At 46.8% G+C, this 21,496-nt stretch overlaps 1 pseudogene; it reads right to left on the bottom strand.

Moving 5' to 3' along the window:
* Window positions 1–17,163: 17,163 nt before the first annotated feature.
* On the bottom strand, window positions 17,164–18,360 carry LOC119359231 (annotated as a pseudogene).
* Between the last annotated feature and the right edge of the window lie 3,136 nt (window positions 18,361–21,496).

The following is a 21,496-nucleotide window of genomic DNA, read 5'->3' as shown; positions in this document are numbered from 1 at the left end:
CATAACACCGATATGACGGAAACTAGGGCGGCAAGAGAGGAACAAAACACCAAGCAAAAGGCCGAGCCTTCCACCCTTTACCAAGTATATAGGTGCATTAAGATAAACAAGATAATATGGTGATATCCCAACAATAAACATGTTCCAACAAGGAATGATCTCCAAACTTCACCTGCAACTAGCAACACTATAAGAGGGGCTGAGCAAAGCGGTAACATAGCCAAACAACGGTTTGCTAGGACATGGTGGGTTAGAGGTTTGACATGGCAATATGGGAGGCATGATAAGCAAGTGGTAGGTATCATAGCATAGGCATAGCAAAAGAGCAAGCATCAAGCAAGCAAAGATAGAAGTGATTTCGAGGGTATGGTCATCTTGCCTGCAAAGTTTTCAGAGTTGCCTTGATCCTCATAAGCGTACCCAACGGGCTCCTCGTTCACATACTCGTCTCCTGGCTCTACCCAAGCAAGAACAACAAACAAAAGGAACACAATCAACCACGTGCAATGCTCAAGCAACATGATGCAAACATGGTATGATATGCGAGATGCGCTATGTGATGCATAGGCATGATTTGGAAAGGAATGATTGACCCTGGCCTCAACATGGAAATCCAAGAGTGCCACTGGAAAGGGGAGTTGATTTCGGTCGAAATCGATATAAAGATCACCGGAATCAGATGCACGCTTTGGAAATGGCAAGCAAAACAAATATGGCACCGGTCTGTGATAAACAGCAAGTAGCCATCTAAATGCATCAAGACAATTAAGCTACTGCACTCAAACATAGCAAAAAAATACATGGCAAGGATCCACTCAAGATGCTTGACAAAATATGAACACTGAGCTATGGCTAATTCACTCATTAAGAGGTTCAAACAAGCATGGCAAAAGTGCAAATGATAACAGGTTACAGACTTAGTGAAATTAACGGCATGTCAGGAATTTATCATCAGGAAGCAATGTTTAGAGCATGATAACTACATGCTACAGGAACATATCATGGCAAAGCAAGGCATGTCATGAAGCTAATCTAAGCATATAACAAAAGTCCCTTAGTGACCATGAGCCAAAAGGGATCAGAAAATACAATTGTAAGCATGTGAACATAGCAAAAACATAAACAGATTCAGACTTAGTGAAAAACTGGATCATGCAAAACAGTTAACGAGTAGGCATGTTTATGAACTCGATGCACTCACTACGAGGCATTGCATGACAAACTAAGCATACACCCAGCAAATAGACATGGCATAGAAGCTAGACATGGCAAGAACAACAACATAGCCTGCATGGGTCAACAACAACAAGCTTGGCAAAATTGCAAAACATGTTAACAATCTGCCAGGAACATTTTATAGCAAAAGTAGAGCTCGATTAACTCAAGCTAGGGAGCTCCATAATTGCAAATAAAGACATGGATGGATAGAGCACAACATTATTTACAAAACATCCTTACTGATCATCCTTAAAAGAGACACGGATCACTAGGAAACAACATGAACATATGGCATAAAAACAATGACAGGACAAGGACTTGGTGAAATTCTAAGTCCCTGAAATCAGCATCATTGAGTAAGCTACTTTGCATGCTTGTGCTAGTCACCATAAAGATCACAAAAATACATGGTATACACCCCTATAAAGATGGCATGGCATTCTTCAAAACACATGTAGAGCTCAGGATCATAGCATGCACACATTAATCATGGCAAAAATGACAAAAGGCCATTTGCTGAAACAGATCTGAAATAATCATCACATAGCCCTCTTCCAACAGCATTTCAGGCATCAAGATGAGCTCAAATGAAAATGATGCAATGACATGAAATGATGTACTCATCGAGACGAACATTTTGATATGCTACACGCACTAATCGGAGCAACGAGTGCAAGGTTATGGCATGGTAAAGTATGCATAAAATTACTGGGAGGAGGCAAAAGTCAACCCGAGAATTAGGGTTTACTGTAGCGGTTTAGGATCTGGATCATGGCGCAGAAGCCGAGGTTTGCCGGCGCTGGAGTTCCTGTTCGCCGGTGGACGAGGTGGCCAGAGCTCGTGTCCGCGGTGGCCGGCCGGAGGAGGACGAGGACGGAGAGGAGGCGGACGGCGGCGGGATCCGGGCGGCGCGGCGCTTGGGCGGCGGGGAAGCTCGCCGGAGTGGGGCGGCGCGGCTCGCCGGAGCTAGGCGGAGGTCACCGGACGGCGGTGGCCGGCGATGGCGGCGAGCGGCATCGGGCGCGGCGCTGACCCGCACCGGCGGAGGGAGTGGGCCGCGGCGGCCCGAGTCGAGCTCGGCGGGCCTCGGCACGGGGACGGCCGGCGGCGCCACGTGGCAGCCTGCCACTGGTGCGGGGCGGCGGCGCGACGTGTCCGGCTAGAAATGGACACGTCCGACGGCGGCGCGAGCGAATCTAGGGTTTTAGGGGTGTTTTGACCCGAAATTTTTGGAGGAGGGACTATTTATAGAGGTAGAGGGAGCTAGGAAGCTCCAAATGAGGTGCGGTTTACGGCCACACAATCGTGATCGAATGGTCTAGGTGATGGGAGAGGTTTAGGTGGGTTTTGGGCCACTTTGGAGGGGTGTTGGGCTGCAACACACACGAGGCCTTTTCGGTCCCTCGGTTAACCGTTGGAGTATCAAAAGAAATCCAAATGGCACGAAACTTGACAGACGGTCTACCGATAGTAAACCAAGGCCGCATGGCAAGTCTCGGTCCAATCCGAAAACGTTTAGTACCCGCACATGAAAAGAGGTAGAAAGGGACACCGGGTGACATAGGAGCGCCGGAATGCAAAACGGACAACGGGGAAAATGCTCGAATGCATGAGACGAACACGTATGCAAATGCAATGCACATTGTGACATGATATGAGATGCATGACAAAGACAAAACACACGGAGACAAAAACCCGACAACGAGAAAAAATAACATAACTTAGTGCCGGAAACGGCAAGAGTTGGGATACAAATAAGGTAAATTACATCCGGGGTGTTACGTGGGTCGCTGGTGCTGCATCGGGCTAACCAGTTGTCCTCACCCTCGCAAAAGAGGGTCATGAGGCTTGTTAATGTTGCCATTGTTCTCGGCTTTTCTTGGCCGAGGTGTCTGGCAAGCCATTCGTCTCGAACGTTGTGCTTGAAAGCTGCTAAGGCTTCGGCGTCCGGATAGTTGACTATTTGGTTCTTTTTAGTGAGAAACTTGTTCCAAAGCTTTCGGGCTAACTCTCCGGGCTATTGAGTTATATGACTTAAATCGTCTGCATCCGGAGGTCGGACATAGGTCCCTTGAAAATTTGCCCGAAAAGCGTCTTCGAGCTCTTCCCAGCTTCCAATGGAGTTTTCGGGCAAGCTTTTAAGCCAGTGCCGAGCTGGCCCGTTGAGCTTGAGGGGTAAGTACTTGATGGCATGGAGATCGTCTCCTCGAGCCATGTGGATATGGAGGATGTAGTCCTCAATCCAGACCCCAGGGTCTGTCGTTCCGTCGTACGCCTCTATGTTTACGGGTTTGAATCCCTCTGGAAATTCATGGTCCAGCACCTCATCGGTGAAACATAGGGGGTGTGCGGCACCCCTGTATTTGGGTGTACCGTGGTGTTGGGATGTTTGTTGTGTTGCATTGCGTGCTGGAGCGCGCTTGCATGGCCCGTAGATGCATCTGCTTGCGCCGTACTTTTGATGTGAGCCCTCATGTGGATCGCGAACTGGCTTATGTGCGGCATCGTTTGCCGCTCTATGTTGGCCATGAGGTCATCTATCCGACTGAATGGCCATTTTGTTTTTTGATTGCGGGGGCTCTATGGCCTCCTCATCGAATTCAGGTAGCAGCTTTCGGTTCGGGTAGCTCTTGGTGTGGCGATTACCGCCGTACTTCGCTGCAGTGTTGGGTACTTCACTCCATCTGATTTGGAGTGTGTTTTGTGCAGCCCTGAGCCTTTGCTTCTGCTTTTTCAGACTCCTCGCAGTGGCAACAAGCCTTTGATGGGTATTCTGTTGCTCCGGGTGCCTGTCCGGTGTGATGTCATCCGGACTGTTATCTTCGATGGAGTTGGGTTGTTTGGTTTGATTCTCCGTGTCGCCGTGGTCGGACGATGGTTCAATGCCGTGTTTGTCGTCCGCTGGCTCACCTTGCTCTATCGCTGGGTCTATATGATCATTGTTTTTGCTGAGGCGGGATTTGGAGCGGCGCTTACGCCGCCGCTTTGACTGCTTATCGAGGGAACAGCCCTTCGCTGCGTCCTTCCGCTCTTCGTCATTGTTTTCTTTGGGTGCGTCCACCATGCATACATCATATGATGAAGTGGGCGTCCCGTGCCCTGTGGGCAGTGGTTCCTGTTCGTCTCCTGCATCATCGTCCATGCCGTCGATGTCTTCAGAGTCGAAGTCGAGCATGTCGGTCAAATCGTCGAAAGTGGCTACTAAGTGGGTGGTGGGTGGGCGGCGAATTTCTTCGTCATCCGCATCCCAATCCTGCCGGACATAGTTCGGCCAGGACTCTCCTGACACAAAGAGAGACCTTAATGAGTTTAGTATGTCGCCGAGAGGCGAGTGCTGAAAGATATCCGCGGAGCTGAACTCCATGATCGGCGCCCAGTCGGATTCGATGGGCACGGGCGCAGGCGGTTCGGAGTCCGTGGCCGGGGAAGAATCCGGCAGTTTGGCGTCACGGCTCTTGTGAAGGGTAAGGTCGATATTCGGCTCGACCGCCGATGAGAGTACGGCCTCCGCGGCGGGGTCTATCCACCCATCACTGGATGGCGCAATTGGCTCCGATTTGAGGGTTGGAGCGGTCGCCGGTGCGATCTCCCGAACACTATCCGATGGTAGAGCTAAGTCATGCTCATCATGACCGTGCGACACACTCGGCAAGGGCTCGAATCCGTCGAAGATCAAGTCTCCGTGGATGTCGGCTGTGTAGTTCAAATTTCCAAATATGACCTGATGTCCAGGGGCGTAACTTTCGATCTGCTCCAGATGGCCAAGCCAGTTGGCCTGCAGTGCGAAGTTTCCGAATACAAAGATCTGTCCAGGGAGAAAAGCCTCACCCTGGACTGCATCGCTATCGATGATCGAAGGAGCCATCAAGCCTAATGATGACGACACAGAGGAACTCTCAATGAAAGCACCAATGTTGGTGTCAAAACCGGCAGATCTCAGGTAGGGGGTCCCGAACTGTGCGTCTAAGGCGGATGGTAACAGGAGGCAGGGGACACGATGTTTTACCCAGGTTCGGGCCCTCTTGATGGAGGTAAAACCCTACGTCCTGCTTGATTATTCTTGATAATATGAGTAGTACAAGAGTTGATCTACCACGAGATCAGGGAGGCTAAACCCTAGAATCTAGCCTATGGTATGATTGTATGTTGTCCTACGGACTAAAACCCTCCGGTTTATATAGACACCGAAGGGGGCTAGGGTTACACAGAGTCGGTTAGAAGGAAGGAGATCTACATATCCGTATTGCCAAGATTGCCTCCCACGCCAAGGAGAGTCCCATCCGGACACGGGACGAAGTCTTCAATCTTGTATCTTCATAGTCCAACAGTCCGGCCAAAGGATATAATCCGGCTGTCCGGGTACCCCCTAATCCAGGACTCCCTCAATATGTTGATTCCTTGCAATAGTTTTGCGATATAAAGATGGTGATATTAGAGTCATGCTAGTGGGTAGTTGTGGATTAGTAGAAATACTTGTGTTGAGGTTTGTGCACTACAAAAAAAATACACTTCCATGATGATACGTGTTTGTCATAGTAGGTCGCTTTTTTTGTCATGCATGTACATCCATGACAAATTTATGATAGAATCAAGATAGTCATACCTGTGCTGTCGTAGAAGTGTTCCATGACATTACCAAAATTATCATCACGGAAGTGTCCACTTCCATGACGATAAATCGCGCGTCACAGAAGTGCTTTCGTCAAGGGTGACCGACACGTGGCATCCACCGTAACGGAACGCCGTTAAGCTATTGGGTCGGGTTTTGGATCCGATAACCCGTTAACAGCCCCGACCAATGGGAAATTTCCACGTGTAAAATTCTTAATGGCCGGACGAAACACGTGTCAGCTCGTCAGTGGGTCAGATAGGCGCCTATGATACGTCGACACGTGGCACGGCCCAACAGAGGCCCATTCCTATGTAAAGGCCGGCCCGTTTGACTTGGTCAAAAGCTGGCGGGCCGGCCCATGGAAAGCCTATTAACGGCCTATTCAAATATAGCCCATTTACAGCCCGCTAATCCAAGGCCCATTACACCCTATCCGAATTAGGCCCAGTAGCGTCATCTGGGCCATCCAATATGATTCCAGCCCGTTTTCACTTCTGGCCCATGTATGGCCCATGATGTCTTTCAGCCCATATGAGGCCCTATGTAACTCTTGGCCTACTAACGGCCTGTGGTGAAACTGGCCCGTAATGAACAGTGTATCACTTTACACCCATTAATGGCTCGTGGTGAAACTGGCCCGTGATGAACGGTGTATCACTTTATACCCATTGACGGCCTGTTATTCCGTTGGGCCGTTTCCAGCCCATGTTATCTTTCGGCCTTCTCAGAGCCCATTTATTCTTGGGCTCATTTCCGGCATTCGTTTACTTACGGCCCGTTACTGTCATTTTCTGCTTGTGGGCCAAATTCAGCCCGTGGTTACAGTCGGCCCGTTTGTGGTCCGTAATTCGTTGGGCCGTTTTCATAGCATCATCAAATACGGCATATTAACGATGGCCCGTTATGGTCAGCCCATGAACGGACGATTCCAACTCTAGCCCATTTACGGCCATAATGAGGCATGTTATTGGCCCATGTTTGGCCAATCGATCATACGGCCCATATAAGGCCCATTGATGATACGGCCCGTAGAAGGCCCATTGTTTCTATGGCCCATAGAAGGCCCATTGTTTCTACGGCCCGTAGAAGGCCTACTGTTTCTACAGCCCGTAGAAGGCCCACTATTTCTACGGCCCGTAGGAGGCCCAGTGTCACTACAGTAAATATTAGCCCATGGTTATTGTGGCCTAGTTTTAAAAAATAGGTTATTGCAGCCACTAGCAAACCGCGGAAAAAGAACTGCACTGACTACAAGCAAACAAATAAACAAAACAAGGAAATAAATAAGCGAGCAACTTATGCTAGGCTATCATGGCTATTACACATATTACATCCACTGGGCATCAAAGTTCGCCACCAGTGCAAATATAGGGAACACACCAGCATACAAACGCCACAGCAAAACAAGTCTAGAACTGAAACCACTTCAGAAGAGCTCAAGAAACAATATCCTGGGTACCCATAATGCTGGCAAGATGCTTAGCAAGCTTATTAACTTTCTCTTGTTTGGCGCTTAAATCCTCCAGCGCTTGCTGTTGCACAAGAAAGTATGCATCTGAATTCTGCAGGGACTTCCTCAGTCCTTCGGCTTCTTGCCGCAGCACAGCTGACTGATGCCTTTCAGCTTGTAGCTGAGACTGAAGAAGCCGAAGTGATTCAGGCAGCAAGTTGGAAGAGCTTGTGCCAATGGTACTGGCCAGTAACTCGAACACTACATCAACGCAGGACTGTGTTGTTTTCTCACTGTCTACAAGATCGTTTTTATCACCTTTCTTGGAGACTAACAGGGTTGTCTCACTATCTTGAAACTTATCTGCATTACTTTCTCTACCATTGCATAGTGGGGTGCTCTTCTCCAATATTCTGTTTGCATACTACAAGAGAAACAAGAAGACACATCACAGGTTTAGCTTGTAGTATACGAAACTCATTTTGGTAAACCGGTTCAGTAGTAAGGTGGACAGGATAATAGCATGAAACAAACATATATCTATGTACTATGGTCATTGTATTATCCATATCATTCTAGTTTATGTTCCCTAATCAAGATAGAGACACAGTTCAACTCATATATTTTTAAGACACAGCAGCATAGATAGAATATAAGTGTGAGAAACTACACAGCATTGGCACTTGTAATTGTAATGTGCATCACATGAGAACATAACTGTTTATGCAACTTAAACTGAAATCAACATAGAGCAAGAAGTTAGAACAGCAATCCAGTTAAAGAAATAGGTTTAAAGCATACATGTTGCGCCATTGGAGTTTCAATTGGATCCTTCAAATTTGAAAGTAGTTGGTATGAGTAAATACAGTGATGCAACAGCAAAGGAGTATGGACCATAGCTACAGAATCTGACCTGAGAACAGTTGCTCTTATGCTTTAAACGTGGAGTTTGGGTTAGCTATGGTGGTCTTCGTGCTTTGGGCACTGCAGTAGCTTTACAAACTGCTCGGGTGGGGGTACTCTGTGGTGGACATGGTGCTTTGTCAACTATAAGTGGGTTACTATCCGCTGGGGTTGCGGTTAGATGGGTTGTAGCTGGTTCTCTGCCCAACGGTGTAAGTGTGCAATCTGGAAGAGTCTCGATTATGTGTGGTGGGGCTAGTTTGTGGGCCAGTACAACCATGGTTCCATCTGCATCAACGGGTAGCACTGTCTTTTGTGAATAACGGGTTTTTGCTCCCTTAGATACTGCCATCACCCCCTCCAATTCAAATGGCTGATAAACAAGAAAAGAAATTGAACGTACAGACATTTTATGATAGAAAGATGTGGTAATTCACATGTATGTTGTCTAACCAAACAGGACAGCATGACACAATTTCACATATATGATGCCTAACTAAATAGGATAGCATGACACAGTTTCAGATATATGATGGATAACTTAACAGGATATAATGGCATAATTCAACATATTATGAGTACCTAAACAGAATGACATGACAAAACTATATGATGTCTTTCTAAAATAGGTTGGGATGAAATAATTCACATACATGTTGTCTAAGTATACAGGATGGCATGATATAATTGACATAATTGATTCATATACTAAGCAACTGGCACTCGCATGTATGATCTCTAAACTAAGCAGATAGAATTCAATAGTGTGCATATGATGTCTAAACTAAGCAATGCAAGACACCATATGCATCATATGAGAAATATAAATATTGCAACTTAGAGCATACACCTCAGGTGGGATATAGGACTGGTCATCCGTCTCTGAATCCTCCTCTGAGGAGCTCCCTGTAACCATCGAGATATATGCTTCAACAGGTACCATTGCCTGCTCTGAAGACCTTGTTTTCACTCCAGATTTTTCCATAACCGGCTCAAATGGCTGATACACATGAAGAGTAGTTCAATATACACAGATTGTCGACAAATGGAATACGTAATGAAAAAAAAAGATGGCATGAGATAATTCACATATATGATGCCTGGCTCCATGGCGGTGCATAATTCACATATATGATAACTAGCTAAAAAACATGGCATTGCATAATTCACATATCTGATATAGAAAGCAAACAGGAGGCATTCACACAAAGCATGTCTAATCTAAGCAGATGGCATGGCAATGCAAGATATGCAAGATATGAGCAATATAACCCAGCCAAGTTAGAGCATGCACCTCGGGGGGAGGGGAATACGACTGGTCATCTCTCTCTGAATCCTCCTCTGAGGAGCTATCTGTAACCAGCAAGAAATCTGCATCGACAGGTAGCACTGACCGCTCAGAAGACCTTGTTTTCACTCCAGATTTTCCAATGACCGACTCAAATGGCTGATGCATAGGAAGAGTAGATGAATGTATAAACATTGTTGACAAATGGAATACATTATGGAAAAAAATATGGCACGATACAATTCACATATACGATGACTGGCTAAACAGGATGGCATTGCATGATTCACGTATATGATGCGTGGCTAAAGAAGATGGCATTGCATAATTCCCATATACTCCCTCCATTCCTAAATAATTGTCTTTTTAAAGATTTCAAATGGACTACCACATACGGATGTATAAAGAGATATTTTAGAGTGTAGATTCACTCATTTTGTTCCATATGTAGTCACTTGTTGAAATCTCTAAAAAGACAAATATTTAGGAATGGTGGGAGTATGATATAGAAACCAAACAGGTGGCATTCACACAAAGCAAATCTAAACTAAGCTGATGACATATAAGATGTATAATGTAAGCAATGCAAGGCGCCATATGCATGATATGACCAACATCAGCATGCCAGGTTAGAGCAAACACCTCAGGTGGTAAACAGGCGTCGTCGGCTCCTTCCGAATCTCCATCTGAAAAGTTATCTTCCTCTGGAATACAATCTGGAAATGCAGGAGGGGGCACTTCTCCCACCATGGAGCGGCGTCTGCATGACATTATATTCGCACGCAACGGTCTTCTCTTTTTCTCTACATGTTCAGTACGATTGTGTACTATATTTGACATGCATAATAAAAAATAGTTAGATTTTGTAAGGCCTAAGGGGTGCATGCAAAAATCAAGATTGATGGTAGCAAACGAGTGGATGGATCCAAAACTAATGATACCAGGTAGATTATAGCTTTAGTTTAAAAAGATAGACAATGGATCATCTATTGTTTGTTGCCCACACAACATGAACCACATAGAAGACCCCAGATGAACCAGATAGTAGACAGATACTATTCGTTGCTGGCTCGATATGAGACCCATGGGCAATTCAAAACTCAAGATTGAACGATAAAGTAGCAGGTAATAATAACCGATGTATAACGTAAGCAAACACGAAAGACTGCGACCTCTCTTCCGGAACTGTGTAGTCCTCAGGTTCATCTGCTCAGTCGGTGATGGTAATGTGGTTGGCGTGGCTGCCGGCAACGGGGAAGATGATATGAGGCGGCGAAAGGAAGTCTGCAGGGGGGATCTCTGCTGCAGTGAACGCTTCTGTCGATGGTGCACCTCAGGTGGGGTGGATGACGGCACGGCAGGAGCAGGACATAACACACAGAGTTTTCTTTGACGCCTATCTGAAAATGAAGTAAATCTGTAAGGGCTCCTTAGAATTGGAGGATTTGGAAACATAGGATTTCAGTCAACCTGTGTGTTTGGCTCACATGAATTGGAAGAATAGAGGAATGGAGAAACAAAGTGATGCGACGAGTGTACAACATCTTTGGCATAGCCTTGTGGACCTCAGCATCATTAGGTTGGACATGGAGGATGGTGATGATGCTGGTGTGACTGTCGGAGGCGGGGAAGAAGATCCGAGGCCTCTCGAAACGGCGCCGAGGGTACTGCTCCGCTGTGATGGACGGTTCCATCGTTGGAGCAGCTCCGCTAAGGTGTACGGTGACGAGGCTGAAGCATGACAAGACAGACAACGTTAATCTGAAGTGGGACCCTAATATCATCTGCAATAGATGATGTAAAATACATCACCAAAAAGTGCTAGATGTAAAACGCATCAGCCGCGCCACGGCCGCTCCGACAGATGCTGTAAGTACTGTTCACTCTGAACTTAACTGAAGAAAATGAACTTCATAGTCGAAACTGAATTTTACTGTCGAAACTGATTGAACTAGTAACAGAGCATTGCAATAGATGTTTAGGGCGTTCGAGCACTAGTAGCAGAGAAGCAGTGATCTAAATCAGCAGACGCTCAAGCAGGGAACGCACTAGCAGAGAGCAAGTCGTGCAGTTGCACCGCGAGCGAGTGCTAAAGCAGCAACTCCTGTAGCTGCCGGAGGTCATGCAGCAGCAGCGCAAGCGAGAGCAAGAGCAGAGCAGCGGCACGAACGAAAGTAGGAGCAGTGCAGCAGCGCGACCGACAGCAAGAACAGAGCCGCAGCGCGAGCGAGAGCCGAAGCAGCTGCAGCTAGTGCCGTTGTGGAAGTCGCCGCCGAGGAAGCAACGACATGGGGGAGAGACGCCATGGATGATGTGGCCGGCGACGGCGCCGTCGATGGAGACACGCCATGTCTGCTCGGTATCGAGCACCGGCAGCCCCGTGAGATCGAATAAAAGATAAAATGCAGCGGTGAGTGGAGAACCTCCTTGGTTGCGCCGAGTTGGCCTCGGCTTCATCAGAGGAATTGGTGAGGGTGTTTCGGTTCCGTGGGGCAGGTCAAGATGGCATTGTGGGGATTGAGGTGGCGCGATAGACGAGGCGAACGTCGGGGCAGCTCCTTGGAGGTGGAGGACGGGGCGGCTGATCCGGCGAGACGACGAGATCAACAACGGATCCTCGTCCGGTGCGGTGGATGAGGGACGTCGAGCTGTTGCGGTGGACGACGTAGTCGGGGAAGAGTCTCCGGCTGGGTGGCGGTCCGGAGGCCGACGGAGGAGCGTGGGGTTTCGCGGGTTTTGGCGGCCTCGGTGTACGAATGGGGGGCGAAGGGGGAGGGGGAGCCAAGCTTAGGGACGCGCCTGTCTAAAATGTAGGGTAAGTTACCAGCGTACGCCCACCGGTTTTGACACCGCGACGTGGAGCTTCATTTCCGGCTGAGGGGTAGAAGGGGGATTTCGCATGTCTGGGCTGCGGGAGCGATTTCGGATGAGGAGGGAGTTCTCGCGCGGGTCCAAATTTCGTGATAACAAGGCGCGGCGCGGGTTGAAGAAGCGGGAGTTTCAAAGCAGGTGAGACAAAAGATACTCGAGCTTGAAAATTTCGGGATAACAAGGTGCGGATTCCTTGTTCGGCAGAACAAACTTAACGTGTAAGAAAACAATTCATACAAGACACAAGAGAGTCATGTCCCCTTTTACTATATTGCTATAGATGCCATTGAAAAAACTACAAGAAAAATGTAAAAAAATGGGAGAACAAGATTACCCTGCACAGTACCAAATTGATTCGCACTTCCCTCAACAAGAACAAAAAACAAATCAATTCCCACCAAAGAAAGAGTAATGTCCCTTTTTATATGATTACAGATGCCATGATCTCGAATTTCAATTTTTGAATCCACGTTATGTTGAATTAGAATATATCGTTAGGTGACCTTGCGGTTTATAATTGATGTAGTCGTACATTTTGATCTTCCATCATATATGAACATTTTACTCCACCATGTGAACATATATATTGTTGTCTACCATATGGACTAAATTTGAATCAATTTTCCTTATTTGAATACGATTGTTGTCAAGTTATACAATAATTTAAATATTATCTTGATAACAAAAAACATACATATAGCAGTAATCATATTTCACTATGAACTACATGTACCATACGCTCTCCAATTCAAATATTTGTATCCATTTTATGTTGAATTCAAATCATAGTACATTATTGGTCTAGGTAGCGAGATGTTTGGGATAATCTAAACCATGTTTTCATACGTATAATTTTTGGCTGAATTGGGACAAGTTTTCATATAAGCCTGTTGCAAAACCAGAGATTCTCTCAACAAGCCTCGTGGTTCCGAGAGGGAACGTGTCACCTTTGTGTGCGAAATGATATACGCTGCCTCCCCCCTAATTTTATTTACAGAGGCAACATAGAACTATATGAGTGCCCTGTTAAATTTTGGAATTATTTCGGGTTCATTTGGCCTTTTTATACATTAATTGAGTTTCTAGACTTTTAATGTGCATAATCTAAATATGAATTGCATGCACATGCTCCGATGCACCAAAGTGGGTTGAAAAATCACATGTGTGTCCTTGGTTGAATTTCTAGGTCCCATGGAAGAAACGAGAATGAAATTCAAACATCTGGGCGTCATGACTCGGCTGAGAACATCGAGAAGCTTTGATTTTAAATTCATGTAAATCCAAAACTCGCCTGGAAATCATGAAACTTGGCATGGTGTCATGTCATGGCACTAACATGTTGTGGTAAAAAAATTGGGCCGATTTGGAAGCTCGTGGTTCTAAGAGGGAACGTGTCACCTTCCAGTGTGAAACAATATACGCTGCCCCCCCCCCTTTGAGTTTAACAAAGGCAACATAGAACTACATTAGTGCCCTGTTAAATTTTGGAATTATTCCGGGTTCGTTTGTCGTTTTTATACATTAATTGAGTTTCTGGTCATTTAATGTGCATAAGTCAAATTTGAACTACAAGCACATGCTCTCGTGCACCAAAGTTGGTTGAAAAATCACATTTGTGTCCTCGGGTGAATTTCTAGGTCCCATGCAAGAAATGAGAATCAAATTCAAACATTTGGGCATCGTGTCTCGGCCGAGAACATTGAGAAACTTGGTTTTAAAATTCTTGTAAATCCAAAACATGTCTGAAAATCATGAAACTTGGCATGGATGTCATGTCATGGTACTACCATGTTGTGGTAAAAAAATTGGCCGAATAGGAACAGATTTTGGTATAAGCTTCTTGCAAACCCAAGCTTTTCTCAAGAAGGCTCGTGGTTCTGAGAGGGAACATGCCACCTTTGAGTGCGAAACGATATACATTGTCCCCCTTGAGTTTATTTACAAAGGCAACATAGAACTACATGAGTGCCCTGTTAAATTTTGGAATTATTCCAGCTTCGTTTGGCCTTATTTACACATTAATTGAGTTTTTGGTCATTTAATGTGCATAATTCAAATTTGAACTACAAGCACATGCTCCCGTGCACCAAAGTTGGTTGAAAAATCACATTTGTGTCCTCGGGTGAATTTCTAGGTCCCATGCAAAAAATGAGAATCAAATTCAAACATCTGGGCATCGTGGCTCGGTCGAGAACATTGAGAAACTTGGTTTTAAAATCATGAAACTTGGCATGGTGTCATGTGATGGTAGTACCATGTCGTGGTAAAAAAATTGGCCGAATAGGAACAAATTTTGGTATAAGCTTCTTGCAAATCGGAGCTTCTCTCAAGAAGGCTCGTGGTTCTGGGAGGGAACATGTCACCTTTGTGTGCATAATTCAAATTTGAAATACAAGCACATGTTCCAGTGCACCAAAGTTGGTTGAAAAATCACATGTGTGTCCTCGGGTAAATTTCTAGGTTACATGCAAGAAATGGGAATGAAATTCAAAATTCTGGGCGTCGTGGCTGGGTTGGAAACATTGAGAAACTTAGTTTTTTAATTCCTGTAAATCCAAAACACGCATGAAAATAATGAAACTTGGCTTGGTGCCATGACATGGCACCAACATGGTGTGGTAAATTTGCAGTCTGATTTGCGAAGGCGCACACATTAACAATGAACAAAGTCATTTTGGAACAAGTGCTGTCACGTTACAATCGGAAACACAAGTATTGTTGAAACCGTGGGCGTTCTACTTACTAGTACCATTTACGTGCCACCACGCGTCCCCATTTTTTATTAGCTAGGAGCCGCCATGCAGGGTAGCTATTTGAGTAGTACGAGAGGCATGCGATCAGACCCCTGCGCGTGCTTATCGGGAGGAGAGCCCTTTGACCTCCATCTGCCGTCCACCTCTCTCCCAAGGTCTCCATTAATGGCGCCCGAGCCTTTGTTTAATGGCGTGGCTATGTCTCACTCGACTGAGATTTAAGAGAGAAAAAAGAAAATCTGAAAGCACGGATCTTGATGTAAGATCCGACGGACCTATATAGCATCTACTGCGACTTATAGCAAGACTGATGAATATATAAGGACGATTAAATTTTTTTTTGATCAAAGAAGGGCTTGTCCCTTCCGATTTTCATTACTGAAAACCACCACAATTCCCAAGAAGTTCAGCACAACTCCAGCCTAACACGAAGGACTAAAAGCTACCAGATTGAAATCGCAACATCCCAAGAGGCCAACAATGGCCAAACATCCGCGCTAGAACCCAACATTACAACCGACGACACAATCCACATCCTAAACCGATTATTACATCAAAAGAAACCAGGAAACAGAAGGAAGCCCAGCAGCAACTAGAAGAACAGGAACGCCAGGGTCACCACAGCAAGAGTTTTCTTCATCCCAGCCTCGCAACATTGATCTTCCACAGAAAGATAAGGACGATTAATTGTCTTACATAATTAGAAAGATAATTAAAAAAGTCACATGCGGCTACGCCCGAAATACACAAGGGCAAAAGAAGAAGGAAGACAAGGATCTGGCTTGCTGATCTCTACTTTCTTGATGTGTTGCTGCAGGCCGCGGGAACTAGTCTCCGCGACGAGCGGCGATGAGCTCTTTCGTGTCCTCAAGATGCTGCTTGAGAACATCCACGGATTCCTCCACCAGGCTTTGGCGCTCGTTGCGGAGCATGTCATTCTCGTCCATAAGTTTCTTGACGATGACGCCGGTCCTCTTCAACAAGGCACTGGTCTTCTCCTGCTGGTCCGCACTTCGGATGATCTTCTCCCTCAGCAGGTCGCGCTCGGCCCGGAGCCTCTCATTGCCCTCCCTTAGTGCGCCGATAGCCTGTTCAAACGAGGCTTTCATGTCGTCCTGCAACCTTGCAAAACGGGAGATCTGATCCATCTGGCCATGGACGATCGCATGCATGCGCCTGTAACAGTCGTCGCCTGCACGTGAGAAATTTTCCCAGGCCGCTGCGGCGCGGCGGGACATCTGTGCCGCATTCGTGGCGCGGCGGGACATCTCTGCTGCTTCCGCGGCGCGGCCGGACCAGTCTGCTGCATCGATGGCGCCGCGGGACCTCCATGCTGCTTCAGTGGCGTGGCGGGACCTCTGTGCTGCTACTTACGCGTGGCGGGACATGTCGGCTGCTCTCGCAGCGAGGCGGGACATCTCTCGTGCTTCCGCTTCCATGCTCGCCTTTGCCTGGTGGCAATCTCTCGACCCAGAACTCACGTTGGCCATGGCAGACGCAAGGGAAGGATGCTGAATGGCTTGTTTGTTTTTGTGGATGAGGAGTTGAGGAGGAATGCGCAGTCATCTTGGCATACTAGTATTTATAACCGAGTACTAATATGCTCCTAAGTGGGAAACCGTTTAGGTTGTGATCGGTGTGAACAGGTTTGCAATTCAATATAGCATGGAGTAATTTGGAATGTGACGAGACGCAAGCTCAAAATTTATTGGCGGTTCAAGTTTCGAAGTGCGGCACTATTCCCGGATGGAGTACTTCTTTTTCTACTCTCTCCTTTCCGGTTTTATAGGGCTTATCTCAAAATTTTAGTTTTCCCATTTTATAAGGCTCAATTTGGTTGTTCCCTAACACATGTTCAGATTCCAAGGTGCATTAAATCATTGCATGCAAGTATTAAGAGAAAATTGACCAATGCATGTACTTTATGCATGCATGCATTGCAATTAATGCATTGATAAACATAATTTTTTATCGCCACCAAAACCCACCATTTCTTAAGCTAAAGTAGACCAAGGTAATCCCTATATTAGCATATTACTAAGATAAACAGAAGGCACTGTAGAAACATTTAGGACGTGAGCTTGTCAATCTGAATGTGGAGGGACACAAGCTTAGCCCCGGCCAGCAGCTTGGGCGGAACTGTCAAGAAGGTCAGCTCCTTCACGTCGACGTCGCCGGGATCCTTGCTGCTTGTCACCTCCATTTCCACCTTGATGGCGTCGGTCGTGCCTTTGGGCTCCCTCGGCGGGCCGTTCGCCCACAACTTGGCCACGTAGTGCGGCAGTGGGGATGCCCCCGCTCTGATGCAGACGACCGACACGATGATAGGCGCGCCGATGTCGAGCATGCCACCAACCAAGAAAAACGCGCGGCGGTCCTCCTCCACGAACAGCAAGAGTCGTGGCTCCGACAGTGGCACTTGCAGCTGGAGCACCTTGCCGTACTAGATCCTGTGCACGGGCATGGGATGCGCGATGCTGATGTGGTGGTAGAGCACCGGCGGCGGGCCTTCATAGCCGCAAACGGGCACGGGGCATTTGTAGGGCGCGAGCGAACACACACTCTGGTGATCGGCGAGCTTGTGGTAAGTGACGTAGAGCCCACAGCCTTCGTGCGGGCACTCTACCCTCACCAACGAAAGGACGGAGTCCACCGCCGTGTTCCGCACGTCGAAGCCACCGCCGCGCTCGCACTTCTGGCACTGCCGCTGGTTCCCGGGGCGCTCGACGCGACAGTCCGCGCAGGCCAGGTGCCCTCCCTTGCACTGCAAAAATCAATCGAACAACACATCAATCAAGAAACCTGCACCTTGCTCAATCAGCCGAACGGACGAGGTGTATTCGAACCTCATACACTGGAGGCATCAAGGGGCGGAGGCACAAGGGGCAGTGGAGCACGGTGAGGTCCATCGAGACCTTAGAGAGCTCCATCGTCGGGTCCTGTTTGGTCTGCATGATCTCGCCCTCCTCGTGCACAACCATCTCTCGACTTGGGCCGGGGTATTACAAAGCTTTACCGTCACATATTTTATACTACTTCAAGGTGCATTAAATCAACACATGCAAGTATCAAAAGGAGAGTCACGGCATGCATGCATGCGTTGTAATTAATGCATCGGTAAACGCAAATTATTGAAATATATCGAGTGCAGTGCTTTGATGTGTCGCGTCAACTCGTACATCAACGAGAAGTTTGATTATCCTCTCCCTCGCCGACTTAACTGCACCTGCCTTTGGCTGTATGACAGGTTGGCCACACACCTGTCGGGCCCACCTGTCATACACGCAAAGGCAGGAGCGTCCCTCCCTCGCCCATGAGCATGGTGGCTGGCAAGACTAGGAGAAGCTTTCGCTACACGCTCTCCCTCCCGCACGCGGTGGACATACAGCAGTTCAATCGGTGTCAGATGGCCAGAAGCGTACTGTAGTACTCCTCCAGTGCAGTAGTACTCCATTATTGTTCGACTTCCCGAAGAGGCGAAGAGCCAAGCGCAGCCCGGACGCTCGTGTGGCAGTTTCATGTGTAGAGTAGTCTAGGATAGCGTGTACCGTTCCTGTAAGCTTAAAATCATTTGGGTCGGCTCCATGCTATGTGGACGCCAGCATCCGGGTCGACGTGTCATGCACCAGATTAGAGCATGGAACGGAAGGGGGCATCACCCCGGTCGGAGCGCTAGTAATTCATGACTATAGTGAGTGGTCATATCACAAGTCTTTCTAGCAGTAATGCGCCGCCAAATCGCACAGCCCCACTCGCTCACCCTCCTCACCTCTCTGTCAAATTGCCTACCCGAAAACTGTCGCGCGTACTGCCCGGGAAAAGCCCCGCCCTCAACTTTTAACTACGCGAAAATAGTTCGAGCTTGTTCGTTCTATATAAATATAGTAAGTACTGTATGTTTATTCACCCGTGGGGTTGTTCAATGAATGGAGGGGCGGGGAGCACAAGTGAACAATACTGTAGTACTACTAGTAGTAGTGAGTAGGAGTCGTACAGTAGTCACCTTAAATAGAGAGTTTCTTTTCTTTAATGCCACGTACACAAATTGAAACGCTTGTTGTGGAGAGAAAAAAGATAATCACTCCACTATATATGGACGCAGGGGCCTGAGCGCTTGCTTTACTAGGGTTGCTCTGTTCATTCTCTCATCCTCTCCAGATATAAACAAGACAGCGGTAGCGACATTTTCTCTCTGTTCACCGCAGGTCACAGATCCGGCCGGATCCCTTCGGCCGGTGTGTGTAGAGGACTAAAAGGTGCATCGTTCACGTGGTCATTGCCGCCGAGGGAGGAAACCCACAGCTGCCGGAGGGGCCCGATCCTCTGCCCGTGCCATTCTCTCCGACACAGCGCCAGCTCGGGAGGTCCTCCGACCCTTCTTCCTCCCTGTCGTATTGTCCGCAGATCCGACCTGTCGCCGCCGACATCCCGGCAACCCTCAGGTATAAGTTCTTCGAAAGCGGCCTTACTCTACTGCCCCAGCTCCCCACGTGTCTGCATGTGCATCTTTTTCTACTCCCATCAGCTCTTCCAAAGCCACCTAAATTTTTAGTGTTATTAGAGGTAAAGCTACTTCATGCATTCGAATTTAGGGCTTTGTTCAAACAACGAAGAAAGGGGGGAAAGTTGTAGCATGAATCTAGGACTTGATTCAAAGAGGAAATAATATGGTGAAAGTAGTAGAGACCGGATACCCAAGCGATCTCTTGGCTGAAAAGGGAAATAATGGGAAAACGCAGTACAAAGTGGATAAGGAACAGATCTATTATTGGTTGAAAAAAGGATAGGAAGTGGCGGCTGGTGGACAAGTCAACAGAGTATGTCCAGGATTAGATTTGCTGCCATCACATAGCAAAAGGTCGCCAGGATTAGATTTGCTGCCATCACATAGTAAAAGGTCTCCAGGATTAGATTTGCTGCCCTCACATAGTAAAAGGTCTCAGGATTAGATTTGCTGCCCTCGCATAGTAAAAGGTCTCCAGGATTAGATTTGCTGCCCTCACATAGTAAAAGGTCTCCAGGATTAGATTTTCTGCCCTCACATAGTAAAAGGTCTCCAGGATTAGATTTGCTGCCCTCACATAGTACAAGGTCTCCAGGATTAGGTTTGCTGCCCTCACATAGCATGAACAAACTCGGCATCACCACTTTATGCCTCCTTGTAGGTACATTGTGATGATGCCTCCACTGTCGCATCTCCTTATACCAACCTTTTGCTGTTGTTAATGTAAGGGCGCATGTAAAATGAAGCGATCACACTGTTACATTAGGGACATGTCTAACCAATGTTATTGTTAATCTAATGCCTCCAGTGATAAGATGCAATTAAACTGTGTTACAAATGGCACTCCTGTTGTTTTCCCCAATATGATAAGTAAGTTGCTCCTTTACGCTGCTGAGTGTCCTGGTGTCCCCACGGTCCCATGCCCTTAAACCAACTCTTTAGTTGCTGTTGATTTACTGTGTCTGGTAAACAAGCAATGCCACCATTAAAGTAATCCCATATTTGAGGAATCTCATTGTTGATCGTAATGCTTCTGGTAACATGAAGCATTGCTGACATTTTAAAATTTCTACCATCCTTGCGTGATTGCCATGAACATAATTAAGATGCTTCTTTTCATTTTGTATATGTTTCGTATATTCTTATTGACCAGCAACTATTTACTTTCTATCTTTTTGTGCAGATAGGGATAACCATTTCACCTTGTTGCTATTGTGACCTTTTGGTGAACTGCACAAAACACTTTTTTTCGGAATGAGTGTCTTGTGCAGTTCAACTAAAATGTCACGTGGGCAGCATCTCTCAATTTTGGTGGAACTGCACAAAATGGTGATTGGAGTTTCCAAAATCTCCGTCTAGTTCTGCTGGTAATCTCGTGCAACATTTTATTAGGCTTTGCAAGATGAGCCGTCGCTGTCACCACAATGGCACTTTATTTTAGTGGAACTGCACAAAAGGATAACAAAATTATAGTTGCACCTTACATGAGCCCGACAGCCAACCTTAATGTTCCTCAATTTTAGTGCAACTACTAAAGAACAACCTGCCAGCTCACAAGAGCAAGTACTTCTTGCTAGCTGAATGATGCAATCTTTGCTTCATTTCAGGTGAACTGCAGAAAAAGGCGCATGAATTGAATCATGGAAGTCCAGGCAGGCTTCATCCGAGTGGAGCTGCAGGTTGAGTAAAGGAGGCCACTATTAAAGTGAAATCATGCTCTCCTGGTTTGTGCTATGCAAACAGGAATACTCAACTACAGATGTTGTGACGGTCAAGAGCATTCGCCAAGTTCTTCGATTGTATGACATGGCTAGCGAAGATGGATTTAATCCCGATATTCACTTTATCAAAAGGCTCTAATGGGTTGGTTCTGAATCTTGCAAGCTGGGAATCAGTG

This window comes from Triticum dicoccoides, chromosome 2A (assembly GCF_002162155.2).
Source record: "Triticum dicoccoides isolate Atlit2015 ecotype Zavitan chromosome 2A, WEW_v2.0, whole genome shotgun sequence".
In the NCBI taxonomy this organism is placed as follows: domain Eukaryota; kingdom Viridiplantae; phylum Streptophyta; class Magnoliopsida; order Poales; family Poaceae; genus Triticum; species Triticum dicoccoides.
This window is presented reverse-complemented; position numbering and strand designations above follow the sequence as displayed.